This window comes from Triticum dicoccoides, chromosome 7A (genome assembly GCF_002162155.2).
Source record: "Triticum dicoccoides isolate Atlit2015 ecotype Zavitan chromosome 7A, WEW_v2.0, whole genome shotgun sequence".
NCBI lineage: Eukaryota > Viridiplantae > Streptophyta > Magnoliopsida > Poales > Poaceae > Triticum > Triticum dicoccoides.
Genome location: NC_041392.1, coordinates 370,450,251 through 370,456,396, shown reverse-complemented (window position 1 = coordinate 370,456,396; position 6,146 = coordinate 370,450,251).

Sequence of the window (6,146 nt, the reverse complement as noted above, 5' to 3'; positions counted from 1 at the left end):
GGTCTCAAGAAAAGGGCATGGAAACAGATAGAAACTCTTGAATGGAAATTGAAAAGAAATGTAGCCCCAATTCCTTTGGAAATGGTAATATCTTTGGCGCAAGAAGAAGGGGCGACCCATATCATATTGACTTGGTTCTACTTCCCCTCTTCTTTAAGAATACCGAGTCCGGTTCTTCTCCTACCAGTATCGAATAGAACATGCTGAACAAGCTCTTCCTCATGGAAACCTGCTCGATTTAGGTCAGGAAAATCATACAGATTTTAAGAAACCATGTGTGGTGGCTCGAATCCATAGTCAATCCTACTTTTCGATAGGACCAGTTGACAATTGAATCGAATTTTTCCCATTATTTGACTATCCATAATACTGTGTAAAGAAAGCCCGGAGGAGGAGTGGTCTTGAGTTTCTCGCCCATTTGCCTTAGGATTCGTTAATTCTCTTTCTCGATGGGACGGGGAAGGGATATAACTAAGCGGTAGAGTGTCACCTTGACGTGGTGGAAGTCATTAGTTCGAACCTGATTATCCCTAAACCCAATGTTTTGACTTACTCCCCCGCCACGAGCGAACGGGAATGGATAAGAGGCTTGTGGGATTGACGTGATAGAGTAGGGTTGGCTATACTGCTGGTGGTGAACTCCAGGCTAATAATCTGAAGCACATGGATACAAGTTAGCCTTGGAAGGAAAGACAATTCCGAATCTACTTTGTCTACGAATAAGGAAGCTATAAGTAATGCAACTATGAATCTCATGGGGAGTTCGATCCTGGCTCAGGATGAACACTGGAGGCATGCTTAACACATGAAAGTTGAACGAGAAGTGGTGTTTCCAGTGGCAAATGGGTGAGTAACGCGTAAGAACCTGTCCTTGGGAGGGGAACAACAACTGGAAAAGGTTGCTAATACCCCATAGGCTGAGGAGCAAAAGGAGAAATCCGCCCGAGGAGGGGCTCGCTTCTGATTAGCTAGTTGGTTAGGTAATATCTTACCAAGGCGATGATCAGTAGCTGGTCCAAGAGGATGATCAGCCACACTGGGACTGAGACACTGCCCAGACTCCTATAGGAGATAGTAGTGGGGAATTTTCTACAATGGGCGAAAGCCTGACGGAGCAATGCCGCGCGGAGGTGGAAGGCCTACGGGTCGTCAACTTCTTTTCTCGAAGAAGAAACAAGGATGGTATCTGATGTAGGGTGGAACCCTAGATGGTCGATCTTTCATGAAAGGAGTGGATCCCGCGAAGAACACGAAGAACACGAGGGGGAATACAAGGGGAAACACAAGAGAATCACTCAAACCAACAAGAACGATCACACATATGCTAGATCCAAGTACACATAGAGATCACACGATCCGAAGTCAAGAAGGGACGGTACAAGGGGTAACCGGTTCTTCTCCGTGAGGAGGTCTTGATGGGGGTCTTCTCCATGAAGGAGGTCTTGAATCCAACGTGGATCTTCTCTGAAGAGGGGCCACAGTCTCTCTCAAGGAGTAGATCCGTATGGATGAGCAAAGCTCTATCTCTAAATGAGCTAAACCAATGCTAACCCTAGAAAGATGGAGGAGGAGGAGTATATATAGTCTAGGTGAGTGAAGGGTACATGGGCCTCGGCCCTTTACTGTGCGCAGACATACGGGGCCGGATGTCCGGGCCTTCGTGAGGAGCCGGATGTCCAGGGTTGGGGCCAGATGTCCAGGCTGGCAGGGGCTGGTCTTCACGCTCTTTGGATGGAGGGTGCTAGATTTCCGGGCTTCTAGCTAGATGTCCAGGCTGGGCCGGATGTCCGAGATGGGGCCGAATGTCCGGGGCCTGTAGGTGCTTAGCGGCTGGGTTGCGGCTGTAGTGGATGTCTCCAGCGGCCAGATGTCCGGGGCTGAGGCCGAATGTTCGGGTCCTGGAGCCGCATTCTTCTCCTTTCAGCGTTCCTCTTCATCCGTGAACATGGCGGCTTGTCCGTCTTCACGAGCATCTTCAGGGGAGTCCTCTTGATACCTAATCATGCACAACATCTCGGACTTAGGTAGTAGCCATGTCTCGAATGGATTATATGTGATATCACCAAGGAAGGAAGTCACCACGTTCTCGAGAGCTCTAGCTCATGCTCGTGTCATGGGTCCTCTTGGCAGTTGGTGAGACAATGGTGGGTCCATGGGGATGACCATAGGATGCTCCGCATCATCTCCCCTCCTTGGGAAAGATCCAACCTCGGATCGAAATCTTCATCACCATGGTAGTTAGAGAGGTCTTTGACGTTGAAGATGTCGCTCACAGAGTACTTGTCGCGTGGAATGTCAATCTTGTAGGCATTATTGTTGTAGCGTTCAAGCACCTTGAAGGGTCCATCCACTCGTGGTCGAAGTTTGGACTTGCGTTCGTGGGGGAAGCGGTCCTTGCGAAGGTGTGGCCACACCAGATCTCCAATGTTGAACACCATGGGGTGCTTGTTGAGTTTGATCTTGGTCGCGAGTCGTTGTACTTGGCGCTCAATGGTGTGACTTGTATCTTCATGCATCTTCTTGAGATAGTTGACTTTGGCACTCGCGTCCATGTTTGTGTGCTCTTGTAGTGGTAGAGGAATAATGTCCAATGGGGACAATGGGTTGAAACCGTAGACGACCTCGAAGGGGGACTTGCCAGTAGTCGAGTGTCTTTCTCGGTTGTAGGCGTACTCGGCGATAGGTAGACACTCCTCCCACTCCTTGATGTTCTTCTTGATTAGCACGCGAAGTAGAGCGGAGAGTGTGCGGTTGGTCACCTCCGTTTGGCCATCGGTTTGTGGATGGCAAGCCATAGAGAAGTGTAGCTTGATTCCGAGCTTGGCGCATAGGGTTTTCCAAAATTAGATTAGGAACTTGATGTCGTGGTCCGAGACTATCATCTTTGGTACTCCATGGAGGCGCAATATTTCCCTACAAAAGAGATTGGCAACATGTGAAGCATCCTCTATCTTGTTGCAAGGAATGAAATGATCCATCTTAGAGAATCGGTCCACAACAACAAATACCGAGTCCTTTCCATTTCTAGTTCTAGGCAAACCAAGCACAAAATCCATGCTAATATGTTCCCATGGTTGATATGGAATTGGAAGAGGCATATAGGGACCATGGGATTGAGATTTAGACTTAGGTTTGCGACATGTAGAGCATCGGTTGGTGAAGCGGTTGACATCGCGGAACATCTTGGGCCAATAATAGTTCTTGGAGAGCGTAGAGAATGTCTTGTCACGTCCAGAGTGTCACATTAGTCCTCCGCCATGAGATTCTTGCAAAAGTAGCAAACAAAGAGAAGACTAGGGGATGCAAAGTTTGTTAGCTCTCATAAGATAATCATCCTTGATGTAATAGCGTTCCCAAGATGTATGCGTCAAACATTTGGCATAAGGAATAGCAAAAGTAGGATCATGCGCATACAAGTCTTTTATGTGCTCAAAGCCAATGACATCCAATTAAAGTTTAGTAACAAGCATGCATATGCGATAAAGTGCATCTGCCACAACATTTTCCTTACCTTTAATGTACTTGATGGCATAAGGAAAAAGACTCAATGAACTCAGTCCATTTAGCATGACGCTTGTTCAACTTAGTTTGACCCTTAAGGTATTTAAGTGTTTCATGGTTGGTATGCATGATAAATTCATGAGTGCGAAGATAATGTTCCCATTCATGCAAAACTTGCACTAAAGCATATAGCTCTTTGTCATAGATGGGGTAATTGAGTTGCGCTCCGGAAAGTTTCTCACTAAAGTAAGCTATGGGGTGCTTCTCTTGCATTAACCCACCTCCTATGCCAATACCACTAGCATCGCAATGAATCTCAGAGGGTTTGTCAAAGTTGGTAATGCAAGCACGGGAGCATGAGTTTGAATGCGGTATCTTGGGATGGTCCCCAAACAAAGGGTGCATTCTTCTTACTCAAAGCATGCAAAGGTTAAGCAATGGTGATAAAGTCCTTCACAAATCTACGGTAGAAACCGGCTAAGTCAAGGAAGCTACACACTTGGTGCAAGTTGGTTGGTTGTGGCCAGGTTTTGATAGCATTGATCTTAGATTCATCAACATGAACACCCTTAGAAGACACAACGAAACCCAAGAAAACAAGCTTGTCAACACCGAAAAGGCATTTGTCCATATTAGCAAAAAGGTGTTCTTTCCTAGGAGTTTGTAGCACGGTCTTAAGGTGGGTGACATGACTTTGAGAGATTTGCTAAACACAAGAATATCATCAAAGTAGACCACAACAAATACACCAATATAAGGTTGAAAAACAAAATGCATGAGTCGCATGAAAGTACTGGGTGTTTCAGATAAACCCATTGGTATAACAAGCGATTCATATAAGACAAATTTGGTCCTAAGTGCGGTATTCCATTCATCGCCTTCTTGGATGTGTATTTGATAGTAGCCACTCTTAAGATCAATCTTAGAGAAAATGGTAGCTCCGCTAAGCTCATCATGCATATCATCTAGGCGTGGAATAGGCTAACGATAACGCATGGTAATAGAATTGATAAGACGACAATCGGAACACATGCGATATGTACCATCTTTCTTTGGAACAAGGATTACCGGGATGGCACAAGGGCTCAAACTTTCTCGTACATGGCCGTTGTCAATGAGTTGTTGTACTTGCCGATGGATCTCATTAGTTTCCTCGGGGTTGACACGGTAGCAAGCCTTGTTAGGAAGGGGTGCTCCAGGGATGAGGTCGATTCGGTGATCAATGCCTCGTAGAGGAGGTATACCCGGAGGTAGCTCGTCGGGGAAAACATCTTGGAATTCCTGCAATAGAGAAGACAACACTAAATGATGTAGGGTGGAACCCTAGATGGCCGATCTTTCATGAAAGGAGCGGATCCCAATGATGAACACGAAGAACACGGGAGAGAAAACGAGGGGAAACACAAGAGAATCACTCAAACCAACAAGATTCGATTACACATGCGCTAGATCCAAGAACACAAAGGGAGATACACGATCCAAAGTTAACAACGGACGATACACGGTAACCGGTTCTTCTCCGTGAGGAGGTCTTGATGTTCTTCCCTAAAGAGGGGTCTTGAATCCGCTTGGGGGATCTTCTCCGGTGGAGGCTCGAATCTCCAAGGAGAAGGTAACCAACTGGATGAGCAAAGCTCTCACACAAAATATGAGCTAATCCTTTGCTAACCCTAGAAAGTTGTACGAGATAGAGTATATATAGTCTAGGGGGGTAGAAGGGGTACACGGGCCTCGTCCCTTTACTGTTCGCAGACAGGGAGGCCGGATGTCCGGGCATCGGGCCGGATGTCCGGGCGTTCGCAGAGGGCCGGATGTCCGGGCTGGTGAAGCTGGCCATGTTGCTCTTGGGTTCGGGGGGGTCCGGATTTCCGGGGCTTCGGGAGGAGCCGGACGTCCGGGGCATGGGGCTAGATGTCCGGGCTGGGGCCGGATGTCCGGGGCCTGTAGCAGTTGTCTCTTCTTCCTTCTCCTTCCTTTGCTTCCGTGCACGCTTGGCCTTGGTCCTTGGTCTCTCCATGGTCTCCTCGGGTGTACCTGAGTATGCACAAGGTCCGCGCTTGAAGTAGCATCCATGTCTTACATGCGGAAAGGGAGGATTCGGAAAGGAGCAAGTTCACCTTAGGTCCAATGGCGTAGGCTCGAGTGTACATGGGGATGATCGTCGGATGCTCCGCATCATCTCCCCTCCCTTGGGGAAGATCCGACCTCGGATCGAAAACCTCATCACCATGGAAACGGTGGTCGTGGACGGACTTGTAGTTGGACGAAGAGGAAGACATGGCGCAATCCAAGTACTCGAAGGTGTCGCAATGCTCGATGTCGTGGCATGTGTGGAGGTTCGAAGGTGCATCCAATAAGTCTGAGCGCTCCTCAACTTGAAGGTTCATGGGTTCCATCTCCAATGTCGGTCCTCCATCCAATAGATGTAACATGTAGACAAGAAGAAGGAAACAACAATGAAAGAGTGACCCATCCAATATGCATATTTGAAGATGGCTCAAAGGGAAAGAGTTCACCTTTAGGAGATTCTCGCAAATGTTGGTATTGCACATCGTGTATGCCTTCACATGACCAAATTGTGTCATGACGGTATTGCCTTGTGAATCCTTCAACATGAAAGAACATGAAAAACACTCGGAAAAATA